We start from the raw sequence: 21,858 nt of genomic DNA, 5'->3' as shown, positions 1-21,858 counted from the left end.
AATGCACCTGGACACCGGTGGGACACCACAGACAGCCACATGCGGCACATAGCTAGGCTCCCAAAGTTGTATTCAAGTCTAGTACCGACCAGTCATCTGCCTGCTCGACTGAGGTCGGGAAAGAACATGAGTTCCAGCAGCATATCTTCACGCCAGGAGCAATGCGACGAGCAGCTAGGGTCTAATTTTTTGGGGACAAAGGAATCAGAGCCCATTAAAATAGGCCAAGTCAGGGCGAATGATGTTCAAGCGACCCTCAGACAGGTTTAGACACAGGAGAAACCCAGGGCTGCAATGTGCCGCTGTGCATTCGAAATGTTGATGATCAATGTGTCCTGCAATGCAGAATAATTCTCACAGCTAGCTGTGTTCTTCATCAACTCCTGAGCCGAGTGATTATTTACCAAGAGTCACAGGCAACTGTCACAAACTTTGCCCAACCTACGGGTGCAGGAGAGGTGGGTTGAAGGCAGCACCATCCACCAGCAGGAAATGCAGCAACACGGTCTTACATCCCATCAAGCTTCCCTTCTGGGACTCATCCTCCACGATTCAAAGAGTGTTTCCAGGCGCTCAGCTCAGAAGCCCTACCTGCTGCTGCAGCGGGCAGGTGAGCAGATCGCACAGCAGTGGAGGGAGGCAGCTGTGAGAGGGACTGCTCATGTTTTTAAATCCCAGCCTGGCCACACAGGACAGGGCAACCAGTGGGCTGGCAATGATAGAGGTTATCCCATCTGCACATTGGTCATCTGGTACCCAGGTCCCGGTGTCCTCACCCTTGGCTGATCAGAGCATTATCCATTCTTGTAATCTGTGAGCACCGAGTAATAGAGGTGGACATCCAAGATAATGTATCTGGCCTCCTGAAGCACTGACTGGGCTGGAAGCTTCAAATGAGCTCTCACTGGGATTTCTAGGAGAGCTCAGAATTCTGAACACTGCGGGTCCGATTCACAAAGGGCCTCCGCATTCGTCCTGTCGGGGGCACCGCACTCATGGCATGATCTCCACATTGCAGTTTCTCATTGTGGAGGTCCAGCTAAGAGTGTGGGGCCCCCGCAAAAACTGCAGGTGCTCTGCCACGAGTACAGAGGCTCTTTGTGAATCGGCCCTGAGTCTCATCAAGGAAATGATGTGTTTTGTTTATTTATTTTAAGTACAAAACATCAGTGACATTGGCATGGCACATTTTGCACCACCCATGTAGGTGATAAATGGCCCAAGTTGGACTTGGCCTTTTCTGCAGGCTCAACCGATTTTTTTGGCTTCCTTTGCTTTCCTTTGCTGAACTCAATTTTTTTTACTTTTAGGACATTGTGCAACTTTTCCATGCTAACCGGATGGTTAGCGAGGCTTGTGCTCTCCCTTGAAAACATGATTAAATTGGCTTCTTCATGATTGGTATATTTATGTACTTTTAAGGCTCTATTATATGGTACTACATGTACCCAGGCTTGTAAATAACATGCTACTAGTGGGCAATAGCACCCATTGTGCCACTCACTGAAGTAGCCTTTTAAAACATGTCTCAGGACTGCCATTGCAGGATATAGTTCAGTTTAACCTGCCATATCGACCTGGTGAAATAAACCATTTGCCATGCTTACTACTTCCTTTTTAATACTTCTAAGTCACCCCTAAGGTAGAACCAAACCACCCTTGGTATAGTATTTAAAAAGGAGGTCACTGTTGTAAGACCTATCTCACCTATAAACTAACACTGGGTTACCTTATTACATTTAATAGGGGTTGGATGGGGAGCAGAGGAAGATATGCTATTTACACACAAATGAATTATAATTTAAAATCCTCTTTAATTGTGAAGTCAGATTTCATGCTACAATTTCGAAAATGCCACTTTTAGGAAAATGGCATTTTCTTTATACAACCAACAGTGCCTTTCTGCCGGTGTCCTGGGTCACATGACTGTGAATTGCTCTGCTTTTGGGGTTTGCATATTGCTTCCAGACAGTGAGGCAAATAAAACCTAGGTGTGAGGGGAGGGGGTCTTCCTGGCAAGATGGCCTGCAGCACAGACAAAGCAACGTGACTCTAGGCCTGTCCTAACTTTTGTCATTCTAGAAAGTTAGAGCCAAACCCAGAGGAAAGGGAAGAACTGACCAGTGCTAGATTTTGGGGTAGGCCAGGAAGTTCCCCCAGACAATGGCTGGTACCAGGTATAAAAATTGAACCACTCATCATAACAATCATGGACAGTTCAAAGGAAGGACAATCTTGCTGCTATAAGGGCTTCTTGCTGCTTGAAGTTCTGCACTGCTGTGTGATGAAAAAAAGATTATACATGCTTGCCTTGATCCCAGGCTACCCAGAGTGGCTCCAAGAGCCCCTTGGATGACCTCCTGTGTGACACACAGATACACAACAAGCTTCCAGAGGCCTTCCTGCAACTGACCAGTTCCAACTGGACATGCCTCGGCCTGCCTGAGCCTAGCTGCTGGCCTCTGATCGAGTGAGTCCTGATTCCCAAGAGGAGCTCCCCAGGACCTAGACCCATTGGTGCCATCAGTAAGAGCTATTCCACAAGAAAAAGGTGAATATACTGAAGTTTGGTCTCTTCGCATCAACAAGTCCCTACTCCGCAAACTCCAGACAATACAGAACACCGCCGCCAGACTCATCCTCTGCATCCCGCGACACGAACACATCAGCCAACACCTACGAAGTCTCCACTGGCTCCCCGTGGAGAAAAGAGTCACTTTCAAAATCCTCACTCACGCCTACAAATGCCTACACAACAACAGACCCAAATAACTCAATGACAGAATCAACTTGCACATACCCAAAAGAAACCTCCGATCTTCCAACCTCGCACTGGCCGAAACCCCGCGCATCCACTAGAGCCAGAGCAGGTGGCAGATTCTTCTCTCACATTGCAGCCAAGACCTGGAACGAGCTACCGGCAGACATCAGATGTGCCCCCTTCCAGAACACCAAAAGACACACAAGTGATGGACGGAATGCAGAACAAATCAAAACATTCTCCTCCAGTCAAGAGATCTGGGTTAAATCCATCATTCTTTTGCTCACCATGCCACCCCAGTTTAAACCTGGCCATATGCAAATCAGTCTTGACCCTGTGCCTCATGGGAACAGTTCAGCCCGAACTGCCAAGCCAGGTCCTCCCTGGACCGGAAACAAGCATACTACGGCCGGTTTCGGGGTTTCACCCCTCTTCAGCCAGGATAGCTTGAATACAGTGGCACGCACTCACGCCTACAAATGCCTATACAACAACAGACCCAAATACCTCAACAACAGAATCAACCTCCATGTATCCAAAAGAAACCTCCGATCTTCCAACCTCGCACTGGCTGAAACCCCGCGCATCCACTAGAGCCAGAGCAGGCGGAAGATCCTTCTCTCACATTGCAGCCAAGACTCGAACGAGCTACTGGCAGACATCACATGCGCTCCCTTCCTGAACACCAAAAGACACACAATTGATGGACGGAATGCATAACAAATCAAAACATTCTCCCCCAGTCAAGAGATCTGGGTTAAATCCATCATTCTTTTGCTCACCATGCTATCCCAGTGTAGACCTGGCCATATGCAAATCAGTCTTGACCCTGTGCCTCATGGGAACAGTCCAGCCCGAACTGCCAAGCCAGGTCCTCCCTGGACCGGAAACAAGCATCCTAGGACCGGTTTCAGGGTTTCACCGCTCTTCAGCCAGGATAGCTTGAATCCAGTGGCACAGTGAGCCCAGGACCTACGCAGGGCCGGACTGGGAACCAAAACCAGCCCTGGCAAAGTGCTCGGCCACCCCCCCCCCTTCCCGGTGCGTTGGGGGTTGGGGGTACTGCCGAGCAACTATGCCAGGGCTGGTTTGCAGCCGATTTTGATACAGGGCCGATTTTGCAGCTATGCTGCAATGACGGCCCTGTAACGAAAACGGCCCCCAGGGGCCCAAAACCGCCCCCCCCACCCGTGCGGCCCACCGGGGGACTGCCTGGTACCCGCTACGGCCAGTCCGGCCCTGGACCTATGTCTAGCCATACCCGGTGCACTTAGTGCGAGAAAGCAAAAGACACACAATTGATGGATGGAATGCAAAACAAATCAAAACATTCTCCCCCAGTCAAGAGATCTGGGTTAAATCCATCATTCTTGCTTACCATGCCACCCCAGTTTAGACCAGGCCATATGCAAATCAGTCTTGACCCTGTGCCTCATGGGAACTGTCCAGCCCGAACTGCCAAGCCAGGTCCTCCCTGGACCGGGAACAAGCGTCCTAGGATCATCTTCAGCCAGGATAGCTTGAATCCAGTGGCACTATCTCACGCCTACAAATGCCTACACAACAACAGAGCCAAATACCTCAACAAAAGAATCAACTTCCACGTACCCAAAAGAAACCTCCGATATTCCAACCTTGCACTGGCCGAATCCCCGCGCATCCACTAGAGCCAGAGCAGGCGGAATATCCTTCTCTCACATTGCAGCCAAGACCTGGAACAAGCTACTGGCAGACATCAGATGCGCCCCCTTCCTGAACACCTTCAGGAAGACCCTCAAGACCTGACTCTTCGGCTAAACAGATTTGCGGACAACCCCCCTCAGTGCCTTGAGACCCTCACGGGTGAGTAGCGCGCTTACAATTCCCTGATTGATTGATGGATTAGCAACCACAAACAGACTCTTTGTGCCCAAACTCTGCTGCCCACTTCGACCATCAACGCAAAGCTCCTGTGAAACCTGCTCTTCGCGCCTACAGTGATCACTATGACACTCACAACGCTAGACCTGCACTTTAGACCAACAGCTACCGTTCGTGATGATCAACCAACATGAAACTCTACTGACGTACAGCTCTTCGCACAACAGCAATAATAATGACATTTGGCCTGCTCTTCCCGCCGACAACCTTTTCCTCTTCGCAGCCTGCCCCAATGCGCCAGGCTTGAGAAGGTTACTCTTAAGTGGGAATATCCTGGTCCTTGTATCAGACTACTGCTCCATAGCGGTTGGCCTGGACTTTCCCCCGGTCTATCGGGACCAGATAACCATGACTGGAGCTTTCTGCTTCTTCACGCTATGTTCACTAAAAACTTCAAAAAACAATATGTCCGGTTCTGATTGGATTCTTTTTGTTCCAGTATCATTTTATTTATTATCATTAACTCAATTTTTCTAAATTGGTTTGGAGAGGGAAGAAGGGCGAGGGAAGAGGACCTACATCTGTAGAGCTCAAAGGTCACCAGCTCATTCACTAACTAGGCCAATGTGATGCCATCTTCAACACTGCACCGGCGCACAAATCGTCTGAGATTTTCATTTTGCCATCTTGAACACATATATTAACCTGAAATATATCCGAGTTAATGCCTGTTTTGCTGACGGCAGAGCTTGGACAAACAAAGAGGCAATTACTGTCCTGTGTTTCTGAGCTTTGTTGTCAGCAAAGTATATCCTAACTCGGAGATATTTCGAATAATGTATGCACAAAAAACTCCCACAAGAAACGCATGACATTTTGCAGCTCCACTCTTTAGTGGTCTCTCCAACTGAGGCCTTGGAGGGTCTTGGGAAGATATCTCAGGTTTGCATAACACATGAGGCGGGTAAGCTGATAGTTGAGGTAGACATCGCTAAACTAATGAATCACAACTGTCTATTCAGTGGGAAAAGCATTTCCCTTTCACTCTCTTGGCATTGTGCCATACCACTAGCTAATGGAAGCATTGACAATGTGTAAATAAACATTTTTATAGGAATGTCCTGTGCAAAGTTTGTAGTAAATATCCATTAAATGAAGAAAGAGGTTGAAGCTCATTATAAACTCACTTGTGAATTGCATCATTTAATTAGCAACACAATCTCAATCCCCGAGGCATGAGCCACACAGCTCTTGCTGTGAGTCATTGTGTGTTACTTCTGACGCAGGTGTTAATCTGCATTTGTCGCACTCCAGACCTCGGTGTTACTTGTTCTTGTACTTCCAGGAATACGATATGCTCTCTCGCGCGAAAGAATGTGTGTGAACCTGGCTTTTGATCCTCGAATGAGGGTAGAATGACTATTGATAGACTTGCAGCATATTTAGCATCCAGAGAATAATGTATGTGCCCGACTGCCGGCTCTGTGTGTGCCCGCCAAATGAGGATCTAAAATTGCAATGGTCTGGGAGCACTTCACAGCATGATACTGTAGGGGGCGCTCACTGGCAGCATCATAATGTGAAGTCACTGCGACTCTACATTTCAGGACTGCCTGAACGGAACTTGTGCCACGCCTGGCAAATTACTGCAGAAAATACACACGCACAGATAAAAGGTTTAGTATAAGCCTCGAGACGGATCTGGTGGCCTAGTGGACTAATGCATCATCTCTATGGGCTTGTGTGTGACCTCATGATCCCAGGGGGCTCTCTTTGCCTTTTGTCCTTCTGAGGTCGATAAAATGAGTACTATTGAGTTGGGTAACCCTAAACATCTGGGGGCATATTTACAAGCCCCTTGCGCCACTTTTGCGTCACTTTTAACATGAATGAATAAAAATAATGAATGAAAATAAATTTATAACGCGCAAACTTAGCCCAAAGGGCATCAAGGCGCCTAACATAATATATTGAATCACCATGCGCAGTTTAGTAGTATGCTTTCCCGAAAAGCCAGGTCTTAAGGGCTTTCTTAAAAAGGGGCAAGGATGATAGAGCCTTAAGCTCAGAGGGAAGAACATTCCATAGTCTAGGGGCCACTGATGCAAAAGCTCTACCTCCCCATCTTGTCTTCTTAATGAGGGGGATAGCAAGGGAAAAGTGACGCAAAAGTGGCACAAGGGGCTTGTAAATCTGCCCCCTGCTATTCAGCGCCAAGATACCGGTAGGTGAACGTGCGCTTTACTAATGCACAGGTTATGTTTTTGCTGGTATTGAAGACAGGTCTGGTTTCCTATATTCTCATCCGATACAATCATTTATTGAAAGAAATCGATTATCAGCAAGATAGCTGAGCTTAGCAAAATAATGATAAAGACTGTGTGCAGTATATTTCTTTGTCCTATCTAGTTAGCTGATACTGAAATGCATATAATTGTGCGAAAATTAAATATAACAATATAAATATTATGTTTAACACAGTAAAAAGAAGTTGAAGGAATGTGTGTTCTTTTGGCTCTATTGTCACCTTGATGCCAAGAAGCAGTACATTAGACTCCAGTTTTAAATCTGAAAATAAGTCAACATGTTGTCTGTTCTTTGTAGATCTGCCACCATGTGCTTTATAATGGGTTTTCATCAAACAAATCTGTGTTTCTAGTAACTTTATTCATTGTTCACTTCAATGATGTCTAGGGCTTTCTTAGTATAAACCATGGTGGACTATGCTGTTTGGTGTACATGCAGCTATTTGGCAAATCAAGCTTGTCATATTACTATTAAACAAATGAAGGATTGAATCGCACTGTTGTAGGGGACAGTCTATCAGTGAGGTCAGCGATAGAATGGAGAGTCAGAGCATGCATAGTTCGCAACAGGTGCAAAGTCAAAAGAAGACATGGAACAGATGGATTATTGAGTACATGTTCTTTTTCTCATTGAGCAAAAGTAGTTTTATTCTATGAGAGCCCTTGGTGTTGGTATGAATTTACATCACTCTATCTTGTACCTCAGCTTTGATTTTGTAAGCCAATGGTGTAAATCTTATTTAGATTGAGTACATCAATTTATCAATTCTCTATCTGTTCATCCACCCCTTAGACTTTCTGCACACACCCTCTTTATGCACGTTTGCATGTGTTCCTTGTCCGTCTGCATATGCGTCACTTATTTCTTCCTTTCCACTTCTACTGCTCCCTACACCCCTTTCCTGTTCTATACCTCTCTCCTTGTGACCTCCTTCTTGGTCCTCAACCTGCCAAGACACTGCCACATCTCCCAGCACCTGCGCACACTCCACTGGCTCCCCATCGAAGTTAGAGTCACCTTCAAGATGCTAACCCACGCTCACAAGGCCCTCCACGACACCGGACCAGCATACCTGAATATCCGACTTAAATTCCACGCACCCCAAAGGGCCCTACGATCAGCCCAGCTCTCCTCCGTCGTGGTCCCCTGCACCAGAAAGACCAGATCGGGAGGCCGCTCCTTCTCCTTCCGCGCGGCCAGGGCCTGGAACGACCTTCCGCTCCACCTCAGACAGATAACATCGCTCCCCATCTTCGCAAGAAACCTCAAAACCTGGCTCTTCGAAAGACCCCCTTCTTGATGGACTGGAACCTGCGACCCCCTCCAGCACCTTGAGACCCTTACGTTTGAGTAGTTGCACTTAACAAACACCTGATTTGATTTGATTTTACTTCTCAAACAGACACCTACAGCCTGAGGTTACAAACACATTGTAACTTTGTTTTGAGAAAGATCATTCCATTCACAATGTTGCTTCCTCATTCCAAACCATTTCTCCCTTATTTCTGCTCCATTGTCACTTCTAGAACTTTTTAGTGTCATTGTCAGTTGTAAAAAAGTAAATTCTTTTTCAGGCTTGGCGGTCGCCCACCTTAAAAAATAATATAACTAACATGTGAGGGTCAATTCCAAAGTTGCTGTATTAATCTGAGCTCAACCTCCTAATAGCTACAGCATCAAGCAGGCAGATTTAACTTAGACCAATGTGTAAAATATATTTATGCAGTACTAAAACAGTAATTAAGTCAAAACATCATTAAAAAACAATACAGAGCTGAATTAGAAAAATAAAGTAAATCTTTAATTAACAAAAAGACACTAAAATGATTAAAAATCGAATAATGGAACAGGGATATACATTCTTAAAACTAAGTAAAAATAGAACTGACAAGCTCTAACCGCCAATGACAATGTATGGACGCTGTAGACCGGGACCTACGAGTGATTTCAGGCTGTTCACAACCACAATGGAGAGCAGGATTGATACAGAAGCAGGTTCATCACAGGCAATGATTTTGCCTTCTGATTTACTCTTTTTTTATGGAGCTGCAAATCCACCCGTGGGGCAAGCCTGGAGCTGCATCCAAGGAAGGTGCATCGAAATCAGGCACCTTTGCATCGAGGTCCCCCTTACAGCTCTGTAGGTCTTTGAGGTCCAAAGATTATCCAAGTCCCCTCTCTTCTGGCTTTCTGTAGCAGCTCCTCTGAGTCACTGCTAAGGCTCAGGACCACAGGGTAACACTTAGGGGCCACGCCACTCTCCAGGATGGCCCTTCTGCAAGCACCAGGTCCAGTTTGTACTGATCAACTGGTGACTTTAAAAAAAGGCCTCTTTCAGCTTTGCGTGTCCCTGTAGCCACAGAGGAGGTCAACTAGTTGCCCCATGGAGTCCTCTTCTTTGTTCTGGGTACAAATAGGAGCAGTTCCAGTCAGTCGGAGCTCCTCTCACATCACAGGCAACAGGTCCAGCCCTCTTCTGATCTTCAGGAGGTCCAGAAAGTGTTCTGAGAAGGTTGCCTGGGGAGGTCACATTTATGACTGAACTTGCTAGTGGGTTGGGATGACTCCAGTGTCCTCCCTAACCAATGGGGTAAATGTTCCCAGGGGGAAAACTACTTACTATTTCAACACTTCCTATATGCCCTACTGCAAATAATCTCATAGTACTTGTCACTCATAAAATCCAAGATAGGGAAATCCTTTCTTGCTTTTGCACAGCTCATAGATGAGTGGCCAAGGAAATAAGCAGCCACCTCCCATGGGTCCACTCCAAACCAATTATGTGGGTAACTTCCCTCCCACAGGGTTCAGAGCCAGTCTGGCTAATGTGGGCCTTGGGGCATAGGCTTTCTCTTCTTCCGGTCTCTCCTTACACTCAACTATAACTGGACAGGTCTCACTGTTGTCCCTTTCAATTTAATGAAGCTCCTGGGTCCATCCCAGCTGTCCTTCCTGGATTGATAGCGATCAAATGCCCCACACCCAGGTCACCAGACTTAAGGCATTGTTTTTCCCTGAAAGCAGTTTTTACACCTCATTAAACTAAATCATGTGCTGGGTAGTTACTTTTCCTAGGTATGTATTAGAAACTGATGTCAACAATGAATTGTACTTTAAATTGAAAAGATAGTCTTTAAATACCTAATTTTAGCCATGTTTTACAGACCTGTTCTTTAGATGCCGCAATAGGCACTTGCTATTTATCTTCCAGGTGCTGGGTGGATATTCTATGCCATTACTACTACTAGAGACTTATATGCAACCTGTCAATCAGGTATAAGCCAATTTAACCATGTTTAAGAGGGGAAGCACAGGCACTTAACTCCTGTTTAGCAAGCATAAATAACACAGATCTCTAACTCCAGCAAAGAAGATAGGGTAAAAGATTGGGGGTACATAACACATAAAGATGGTTATTTCCTTCAGGGAACTTCACAGAGCATGCCACATGACTGTTCTGTCTGCGTGGATCCCTGTTTGTTGGTCTTTGTGTTGATATTTGAATGTGTGTTTTGTCTGCATATGTGCAGATATAGTATCTCTATCTATGTATGTACATATGTCAATTAATATGTGGATGTTATGTCTGTTCATGTGTTGTGGACTCACTCATAGCATCTATGTGCATGTCCATACCTTTCAGAAACTGCTTTAAATACAGGTATTTCTTATCCATCCCTGACTTCGGCCTACCTTGTCTTTAAAGACATGCTTGGCATCAATAATAAATGTTTTTTGTCTTTAAAGACATGCTTGGCATCAATAATAAATGTTTTTTTATACTCTCCATTCTTCAGTCAAAAACTGAAATGATTGAAACCAAGATCCTGTTAGGGCCTAGAGAGACCTTAACAAATATCCACTTTCAAGGCACAGAAGACACATTGAACGCACAAGAGTCATTAAACTAGGGATACTTCTGCTGGGAAGTGTTTCAGAGAATTATTGGCATTGCGTTCAATCTCATTACATAATCTGGAAATTGTAGTACACAAGACAAATGCAGCCATACAAATGTTAGTACATGACATGCAGGATGCTTAGAGAGGAATGCAGAAGGAGCTCTGGAAATAAAATATAATTGATTAATTTAGTGTTCCCTGGACAAAAGCAGAATGGATGTCCAGTTAAACAGTCGAGAATAGTTGCCAATGTAAACACAAGTTGTTTGAAAGTATGCTTAAGGATTGGAAATGAAGAAAGTTCAAACAGAGAAGGCATTATAACAAATTTCAAGACTGTCATTTCCTACCAGTCCTCAGTAGTTGTTGAAGCAGTAAAAAAAAAAAGAAGAGTTGTGTTGTCATAAATCCATTTCAAAGAAGCGTTAATAAAGCCAGTAGGTCTTGTTACATCTGCTAATGCATGTCAATAGAGGCATGCACAAATCATGTCTGCATACGTTTGATCATTACAGATCACCTATTTTAAGGCACATAAAAGACAGCCTGGCTTGATTGATGAACTTTGGTTCAACAAAATGTTAAACCAGAGAGTTTGTCAATAACTCATGCTAGAAAGAGTATATGATGGATTTTAGAAATTGTGTTTCTGGTTTGCAGAAGTATGCACCCTGTCCAAGCAAGAATCAGAATCCTAGTCAGGGTAAGTATAGTACACACTAAGAGGCAGATATACAAGAAACCGACCGATCTGTAGAGATGTGTCAGTTTCCCTGCACCAGCCTGCGATACCCTTGCACCACCATGGATTCGCTGTATTTATAATGCGGCGCACCATGGCGCAAGGATTGACAGATGCATCAGAAATACTAGTGCAACTGTTGGCCCAAAAGCCACGCATTGCTGGAGTCGTGTCACAAGCATGATGATACTCCAACAATGCATGTACTTATTGTACTGCGTCACTCCTTACGACGCAGTGGCTTCCTAGAAGTGGCGCAGTGGAATACAAGGCTTTCCTGAATGGGAACACCTACCCTGCATACATTATACATTGCGCTGGGCTTTACAATGGGACGCATCTTAGATGCATTACATTATAAATAGGCTGCAATGGGGTGCATTGTTCACGCCGTCGCTGTGTCACAAAAAGTGACGCATCAGCAGCCAAAAGTGTCTCAAGGGGCACTGCCCCTAAAAGTTTACCTGTGCACACCCTCTGGTCGCTCGGCCCAGAGCAGTAAGGCTAAATTAAAGAGGCAATGTATTTCTGCACACAAACACACAAACACATTAACACAGTGAATAACATCACAAAAGTCCTTCAAATCAGGTGTTTGTTAAGCGCGACTACTCACCCGTAAGGGTCTCAAAGCAATGGGGGTGTGGAGGGGTTCGCAGGTTCCAGCCCATCAAGGAGGGGGTCTGTCTAAGAGCCAGGTTTTGAGGTTTCTTGCGAAGATGGGGAGCAATGTTATGTGTCGGAGGTGGAGCGGAAGGTCGTTCCAGGCTCTGGCCGCACGGAAGGAGAAGGAGCGGCCTCCCGATCTGGTCTTTCTGGTGCAGGGGACCACGGCGTAGGAGAGCTGGGCTGATCGTAGGGTCCTTTGGGGTGCGTGGAATTTGAGTTGGCTATTCAGGTATGCTGGTCCGGTGTCGTGGAGGGCCTTGTGAGCGTGGGTTAGCATCTTGAAGGTGACTCTAGCTTCCATGGGGAGCCAGTGGAGTGTGCGCAGGTCCGGGGAGATGTGGCAGTGTCTTGGTAGGTTGACGACCAGTTTTGCGGCGGCGTTTTTGATGTTCTGTAGCTTGCGGGTGAGGTTTTTGTTTATTCCAGTATAGAGTGCGTTGCCGTAGTCGAGCCTGCTGGTGACCAGGGCGTGAGTGACAGTCTTTCTGTGTTCGAGGGGGATCCATTTGAAGGTCTTACTTAGGAGGCGGAGGGTGTGGAAGCAGGAGGACGAGGCGGAGTTGATCTGGTGGTTCATTTTGAGCTCTGAGTCCAGGATGATTCCCAGGTTGCATGCGTGGTCCGTGGGGGTGAGCGGGCTTCCGAGGGCGGGAGGCCACCAGGTGTTGTTCCAGGCATCTGAGTTTGGTCCCATGATGAGTACCTCCGTTTTGTTGGTGTTTAGTTGTAGGCAGCTGTTTTTCATCCTTTTGGCGACGGCTTCCATGCCTTCTAGAAAGTTATGTCTGGCGGTGTTGGATTCATTGGATAGGGAGAGGATGAGTTGGGTGTTGTCTGTGTATGACACAATGTTGAGTCTGTAGGTTCTGACGATGGGGGCGAGCGGAGCCATGTAGACGTTGAAGAGGGTAGGGTTGAGGGAGGACCCCTGGGAGACTCCGCAGGTGGTAGGTGTAGGGTCCGAGAGGAAAGGGGGAAGAGGAAGGAGAGGAAGGAGTGGATCCAGTCAAGGGCCTTGTCATGGATCCTTGCATAATGGAGTCTGCTTATTAGGATGCGGTGAGAGACTGTGTCGAATGCCGCTGAGAGGTCGAGGAGGATGAGGGCTGCTGTTTCTCCTTTGTCCAGTAAGGTACGGATGTCGTCTGTTGCGGCGAGGAGGGCGGTTTCCATACTGTGTTTTTTTCTGAAGCCAGATTGGGAGAAGTCGAGGATGTTGTGCTCTTCGATGAATGTGGCGAGTTGGCTGTTGATGGCTTTCTCGATGACTTTCGCTGGGAACGGGAGCAGGGAGATGGGTCTGTAGTTTTTGAGGTTGGTAGGGTCCGCCAAGGGTTTATTCAGGAGGGGGTTGATCTCAGCGTGTTTCCAGTCATCAGGGAATGAGGCCGCTGCCAGGGAGCGGTTGATGGTGTGGCAGAGCATGGGTGCAATGATGTTGGCGGCTCTGTTGAAAATGGGGTGGGCAGGGGTCCGTGGGGGCCCCGGAGTGGATTGACTTCATCGTCTTCAGTGTGTCTTCGGTGGTGTGGGCTGTCCAGTTGTTGATTGCTGGCTTCAGGGTGTCGTGGGTGGTTGGTGAGGGTTCAGTGTGTTGGTTGTCTTTGTCAAAGTTGTTGTAGATGCTCTTGATTTTGAGGTGGAAAAAGGTGCTGAGTTTGTCGCAGAGGTCTTGTGAGGAAGGGATGTCGGTGGACTCGCTGGTGGGTTGGGCGAACTCCTTGATGATGTTGAAGAGTTCTTTGCTGTTGTGTGCATGAGTGGAGATTTTATAAAAATAGCCAATATTTATCTGTGTAAAACAAAACCAAAACAACAAAAATCCAACATACACAAGTCAAAATACTGGGCTTAGAATACAATAGCTCAAACTTGGGCTATTTGGTTGCCTTCGACCGGGGCAAATGCAAGCGTTCAGTCCGACCGTGATGAAGCACGGGCCAGATTCAGGAGTCACACAGACCCACCGGCAGTACCCTGGATGCGTCAATGCGCGGGGATGATGCTTTGAAATACGGAGGTGATGCACTCACTGAGGCAGGCAATGTGTCGGTTCCAAAGTTGCTGATGTGTCAATGTCAGGAGAATTTTTTGCATGCAACTTTTCTTCTTTTGTACTGGAAAAATGTTGCACAGTTTAGTACACTTTCTCAATGTTTTTTAAATAAATGTGCAATTTTCAATTAATTTACTTTGTGGCCTAGTCTGCCAGATAGGCAGCCAGTATGCCCAGAGCTTCCTTCCAAGCAACACATTTCTCTTTTAGATGATAAAAGTAAATAAAAATGCTTCTTGCACAAATAGAAACAACTTCAGCTGCCCGTTGGAGAAGAAAATCCACTCAAAGTGTCTCAGCTGCTTCTCGAACACAAAAGCTGTTTGAGCAGTGCATTTATGACCGGCACTGTATTGGAGCTGTCACGGCTGGAAGCTAAGCAAGTACGAAGTATCGTCCAAGCTGGCTAGCAGCCTGAGATTATCATGCCGCTCGCGAGTGCCAAAATAATCTTGAGTGCGCAAACGGAAAAAAACCTCCACTTTGTGCCCAGGAAGACAGAATTCAGAATCTCTGCACTCCTCTGTGGAGCACCCAAATTCCGCATACTTCACCAGCGGAGTTTTACACCTGGGCCTACAGAAAATGACCATAAAAACTACACCACTAGGGACTTGGAGTCAAATCCCCTGTATACATAAGCTTGTTGAGATAAACCACACTGAGCTAGTGCATGGCTGATGCATCTTTTACATTTAAAATTCACCCACAACAATGTTCATGAAACATTTCAAAAAGGTGACTGAGTAACAATGTAGCCCCTCGGAACATACAGGGAGTGCACTCAGATCTGTGACCATGATTATCACCATCACAATCCAACATGAATGTACTTACTGAGGCCATATCAAGGAATTTTATATGTATAGGTGGTGAAAAACTGCTAAATCCGTTTTTCACTTCAGCAAGTCCTATTTCTCCCATAGGTTAGCATTGGAGTTGCCTTGTAACACTTTAAAAATATAACTTCCAATTGGGAAAAGATGGGAAGGGAGAGTTTGCTGTCTCTGGACTCACAATTTAAAAGCATCTTTTAGTAAAGTTTTTTTAATTGCAGGTCTGAAAATGCCACTTTTAGAAAGTTAGAAAATATAATGGAGAATGCACTCATTCCCTTTCATGACTCCATGCTGCAAAAACTTATGAGTAAGTGCGTGCGATCAGTGTCCATGGATCGCCCCAAACCACAGTCAATACAAATGTATTCCCAAAGAGCACTCCTCTCGCGCTCTACACAGTCGCACTGCACAAAGTGGGAATCATTACCGCCAATATATTCCATTAATCCTGGTATTCCAATGTAAACTCTTATAACCATAGTTTTTTTGTTGTTCAATATTACAACAACAAAGAGAGGGTGAGGGAGAGAATCACTCTTGTTCCCCCTGGTAACTTAGGTAAACAACGAAAGAGTGAATAAGGAAAAGGACTACAGCGTGGGCAAAAACCAAAGGAGTTTGTTAAAAGAACCCTCACTCACCAACCTGGTTGGTGACATGCTTCATCATCGGGTTCCCACCAAGGAGGCCGAGTGCCTCCCTGGTGTGCTGCGACACCTGGTTTACAGCGGAGCTGGTTTTTGATGGAAGGGTGAGTGTGAATTTTAAAAGGTTCGTGGTTTTAACCTATAACAAATTTAATCTAGGTAAACCAAAAACCATTAAAACAAGTGAGACGGACTGGAACTGGTTGGTTAGGATAACCAAAGTCAGTCCGGTTTAAATCAGTGAGAAGAAAATGGTCGACTTGTTTCAGCTTATCATGCCAACTTGGCTAAGCATTCTTCAGGACCAGGTGGCAAACCACGGCGGTATGCGCACGCTAAGGCGCACCCTAACCAGTGGAATGAAAGTGGTAAAACTTACGGTTCTACCGATAAGCCTCCTTGCTATTCCAGGGCTAATAAAATATGTAAGGAAGGAAAAACAGACGAACACACATAAACTTATACATGTGACCTGCTGGTTATTTCTCTCCTTAGTGAAAATGAGTGAATAAACAATTTGGTAATCCCGTGCTGTGGAGCGGGAGTGGGTGTGTTTAGCAAATTCGGCCACTCCTGCCCGGGTGCGAGCAATGCTCGTCTAGAAGGAACCTATAAAACACCGGAGGTGTTCTTTAGTGCGCTAGGCATCTATATGGTGCCTGCATCAGTTCACAGTAATCTGTTAATTCGGCAAAAATTGTGCCTATGTAGTGGCTATTAGCCGCTGTGTAAATAATGAGAGCTGACTTGTGAAAGTGTCTTGCATGCTGATTTTAAGGCGCCCGTGGTTGTTGCCAGGCGTCGTTGCTCCAAAGCATGCATAACAGAAGTATAATAAAACAGTAGCATGGAGAAGAAATGGTCCGCTTACTCGTATGCAATGTACGACTAACATCATGGGTCCGAGAGGGGGGTAGTGAGCTATAGTATCTGGAATAATGACAAAAAGGAGTTAATATGTCTTGTTGGGCTGAGAGACCATGTTCCAGAAGCTAGGGGGACATGGTTCCTAAAGAGGAGGGGTGCCCTGAACTTACTTCCATGCTCGCACACTCCCGCTGTAGACCTGGTTCAGTCCTGCTCGGCCCGGATGTTAATGGGTGCTGAGTAAACACGGAAGTAAATAGTCCGTGAAGCCGGTCATGTGATGCCCAATACGTGCGTGTGACGTCAGGGGTGGGGGCGTGAAATATTGAAAAAACGAACTTTAATCAATCCTTGAGATCGACAGAACAAGCAGTAAGTACATCTGAATCAATAAGGACAACAGTTGAAGGACCTTGAATCCAAATTGCCGGTGTGAATTGCTTTATTGGAAGGCTAAATAACTGTTCCCAAACGATGTACTCGTTTATTTGGTAACGTGCTTGAAGGACAGTGAATAGGATGTCCTCTATTCACACCAATCTCACGGTGACTAGAAAAACTGAAAAAAGGTGGGGGGGGTTTAAAAAAGGGCTATAAACATTGCATACGAGTAAGCGGACCATTTCTTCTCCATGCTACTGTTTTATTATACTTCTGTTATGCATGCTTTGGAGCAACGACGCCTGGCAACAACCACGGGCGCCTTAAAATCAGCATGCAAGACACTTTCACGAGTCAGCTCTCATTATTTACACAGCGGCTAATAGCCACTACATAGGCACAATTTTTGCCGAATTAACAGATTACTGTGAACTGATGCAGGCACCATATAGATGCCTAGCGCACTAAAGAACACCTCCGGTGTTTTATAGGTTCATTCTAGACGAGCATTGCTCGCACCCGGGCAGTACTGGCCGAATTTGCTAAACACACCCACTCCCGCTCCACAGCACGGGATTACCAAATTGTTTGTTCACTCATTTTCACTAAGGAGAGAAATAACCAGCAGGTCACATGTATAAGTTTATGTGTGTTTGTCTGTTTTTCCTTCCTTACAGATTTTATTAGCCCTGGAATAGCAAGGAGGCTTATCGGTAGAACCGTAAGTTTTACCACTTTCATTCCACTGGTTAGGGTGCGCCTTAGCGTGCGCATACCGCCGTGGTTTGCCACCTGGTCCTGAAGAATGCTTAGCCAAGTTGGCATGATAAGCTGAAACATGTCGACCATTTTCTTCTCACTGATTTAAACCGGACGGACTTTGGTTATCCTAACCAACCAGTTCCAGTCCGTCTCACTTGTTTTAATGGTTTTTGGTTTACCTAGATTAAGTTTGTTATAGGTTAAAACCACAAACCTTTTAAAATTCACACTCACCCTTCCATCAAAAACCAGCTCCGCTGTAAACCAGGCGTCGCAGCACACCAGGGAGGCACTCGGCCTCCTTGGTGGGAACCCGATGATGAAGCATGTCACCAACCAGGTTGGTGAGTGAGGGTTCTTTTAACAAACTCCTTTGGTTTTTGCCCACGCTGTTGTCCAATATTACATCCATTCACTGTTTATCTTCATCACAACGGAGACAGTATGATTAAATCTGCAATCTTTATTGAACTCTTCCGATACCATCTGCTCGCCAACTCCAGGCTTTTTACAATGGTATTTACAGATCAATCAAGGGTTGAAGTTGACACACTGTGTAAATATCCAATGCATTTCGAGCCCGTTTGGCTCTTCGTCAGGGATTACTAGAACAAATAAACAGCTTAGCCTGACATTTCATTATAAGCAATGTTAAATGTTAAAGGGCCCAACATCAATTGTGAAATCACATAACCACCTCCATGTACCAAACCCTAGTCAAACGTAATTCAAATGCTGCTAAATTCTACCCCTGCACCTCCCCTACACCACCTAAATCTATGCTTACCCTAAAAATGCTGTGAAAATAAACAAAACCTCATGACAAACATTCCACAAAAGACCCATTGCCCCACTCATAATCCTCTCTTATCCTACAACCCCTTCACTTTCCAAGTCGCATCCCCTCCATCTCCATATCCCTCATTTTTGCCTTTTGTGAAAAACGTTCACTGTCAACACTCTGGTCTCCTCGTGCTGTTCACCATGAATACACTACTTCCTCCCTCTTCCTGGCCATTAGTTAAAATTATCAGCTGAACTCACTAACGCTCTTAAATCTTCCCGCTGCATGCTACCAAGCCAGTACCACGTGACTGTTTTCCCCAGCCACAGAATTTAATTTCCTCCGCTATTCTGTGGAGAAACTCTCACTCCCATAATACACCACCCTCCCTCACACTGAATAAGTCACCGCCCTACCCCATGGAATCTTTTGCATGTAAGTGTGTCAATCTGATTCATAATAAAATGTTCTAACCAAACATCACCCCCACCCCCAAAACCATGTTACCCAAAATCGTTTCTATATCTAATCAAAATACATTAAATGAACACAATGTTAAGAATCAATATTGAGAGATACGATATAGAAAAAATGTACTGCATATCCTAAACAGGCATTGGCATAGCCAATAGGTCTCGCCTTTGAGACCTTATAAGTGTTTAGCCATGCAACAGTTGCATATCTAAATACTTATAAGGTCCCAAAAGCGAGACCTATTGGCTATGCCAAGCGGCCCTGCGGCCGCGAAAGTGAAAGTGATCGCGATCAAACATCAAAGCGGCCGTGTGGCCGCGAAAGTGAAAGTAATCGCAGTCAAGCGTGGTGCGCGCGCTCGCGCGCCCGCGCGCCCGCGCACATGCACTGTAGCTCTAGGCTGGCCTGGTAGCACTTTTTGGAGCCCTCTCAATAAGTCTTGCCAGACCAGCGCATGCTCTGGGTCAGGCGAGACCTAAAAACACATACAATAATTATGCTTTGATGAACTAGATCCTCTACGTGCGAATAACAGATAATAAAAATGAATGAAAAATAAAAATACCAAGCTCCAAATTGAATCAATCGTGTAAATTGGCTATACCTGTTGATAATACATGTCCATTAGTGTTTATAAACTCCACTCCACTTGTTTCGTCTCCGCGATGACAAACTCATGTTGTGTTCTTTTCTTCACTTAACAAACATTCGCTGTATCAATAGGGTGCATCAGCTCCTTGAGGCGATAAATTGCCTGGAGTGACGAGCACTGGAATACCAGGATTAAGGGAATATATTGACAGTAATGATTCCCACTTTGCGCAGTGCAGCAGTGTAGCGCACGAGAGGAATGCTCTTTTGGAATACTTTTAGAAAGTTGGCATTCTTACTTTAACCATTCTATGCCTCTGCCTGTCCCAAGAATACATGTCTATGTTGGATGGCAGCTGGGCTTTGTGCATTCCCTCAAGACAGTCAGACACAAAGGGAGCTGAGGTGTGCCACTCACATGCTGATGACCCATCACCAGGCTCCAGAAAGAAAAAGGAAGGGTACTACTCCACCATCTTCTCCAAGCACCACTTCTGTTAGCGACATGCACTGAAACCCAGCAGAGTCCGGGATACAACAGGAAAGAGAAGGGAAAAGAAAAGTTCTGGAAAGACTTATGGAAGGGGATGGTGAGAGGAGGATGATGATGAGGAAGTCAAAGTGGAAGGGGACACAGAGGAGGTTGACATTGTTTTTCAACCTGCTCCAAGGGATGTAGCACAGGGAGTACCGCCAACTCCAATATTTGTAAAGTTCCAGCTGAGACCTGCACCAACCCCTACCTCAGGAGAAGCTGTTGATGGGGTTCTGCTCAGGAACAGAGCTATGTTTGGGACCATAGAACATCAGGATTTAGGGCCTGAGTTTCCATACCACCTCAATACAGAATCCAACTGGCGATAGTGTCTCAGTTGCCCTCCTACTCAGAACCAGAGGAACAAGTGAATTGATATCCCAGAACACATCACTCCCGACCCTCTCAGGGATTGCGGTGATAGGACAATTCCTTTCGCTCACACACTTGTACTCGTCCACAATAAGATATGAAAGAGACACAAATGAAGTTTGAATATTTATTTAAACTATTGTGCTCTGAAATGCAGTATACGTGCCACAATTAGAAAACAACTGCCTAGCTAAAGCACCATCAGCATTGTCAATATACTGTATATTATGAAAAGCCCTGTCATAATATAAGACAGAATAACCTAACCCCCTCCCCCTCTACTGAAGCAAACTGATTATATAGCAAAGATCTCTAGGTTTAGAAGTGGACCCCGTACCTTAGCATACACAGTTGATTGTATTACATCGCAGATACAGCCGTGAACTTCTCTCAGAAAAAATCTCTCACTCTCTCTCTCTGTTGCATTGATGTGGATACCTATATGAGAAGGTGCACATGCTCATAAACAACAGCTGCATTTCTGTGTTGTGTTTAGGTGTGAGTACCTGACCAGAACATAATCAAAAGGGACATTGTTGTTTGACCTGGTCTGGACTAAATCCCAGGAAAACACAGAACGAGAAAACTGCAGGTTATGCGTAAAAATATAATGTGGCACAAAAGCAAATGTGATTATGTAGTAACATGTGGAAAGCTAATACGTCCTTTGTCGTGCACAGTGAGGTTAAAATTAACCCCGGGCGTAGCACTCCGCTTCGCCCACGGAGTGTACGTAGCGCTGCCTGCTCCGCAGTTTTCGAAGTAGGCGTAGCAGGCTGCGCTACGCACATGCCAGGGCGAGGTAGAGCTGCCTGCCACCCGCCACCTGCCACCCGCCTCCCGCCCGCCCGCCCTCCTTTTAAAATAATATCAAGTATAATAAAAACATTAAATAGAATCACTTACCTGCAGCTCGGCGTCTCCGGGGCTCCCTCTTACGCCCTTACGGGCGTCCGCGCATGCGCATTTCTCACGAGAAATGCACATGCACGGGCGTCCGCGCATGCGCATTTGTGTAAAGAAGTTGGGAACGAGGAAGAGGGAGCCCCGGAGACGCCGCGCTGCAGGTAAGTGATTCTATTTAATGTTTTTATTATACTTGATATCATTTTAAAAGGAGGCCGGTTGGAGGCGGGCGGCGCGTAGTGTGGCTACGCGGAGGGCGCGAGTGTGCGTAGATTTGGGCACACTACGCGCTGCTTCATGTAGCCCCACTACGCCCACTACGCCCAGGCCTGGTTAAAATAGGGAAAAATACAATAGGCCCTGTATGAAACACATGACAAAGCAGAGAGGCACTTGATGACAT

At 45.8% G+C, this 21,858-nt stretch overlaps 1 pseudogene; it reads right to left on the bottom strand.

Annotated features, from left to right (window-relative positions):
• Positions 1-250: 250 nt before the first annotated feature.
• On the bottom strand, positions 251-412 carry LOC146863890 (5.8S ribosomal RNA; annotated as a pseudogene).
• Between the last annotated feature and the right edge of the window lie 21,446 nt (positions 413-21,858).

The sequence above is a fragment of the Triturus cristatus genome, chromosome 2_1, assembly GCF_964204655.1.
Source record: "Triturus cristatus chromosome 2_1, aTriCri1.1, whole genome shotgun sequence".
In the NCBI taxonomy this organism is placed as follows: Eukaryota; Metazoa; Chordata; class Amphibia; order Caudata; family Salamandridae; genus Triturus; species Triturus cristatus.
The sequence above is the reverse complement of the archived record's forward strand: the minus strand, read 5'-3'. Positions and strand labels throughout refer to the sequence as shown.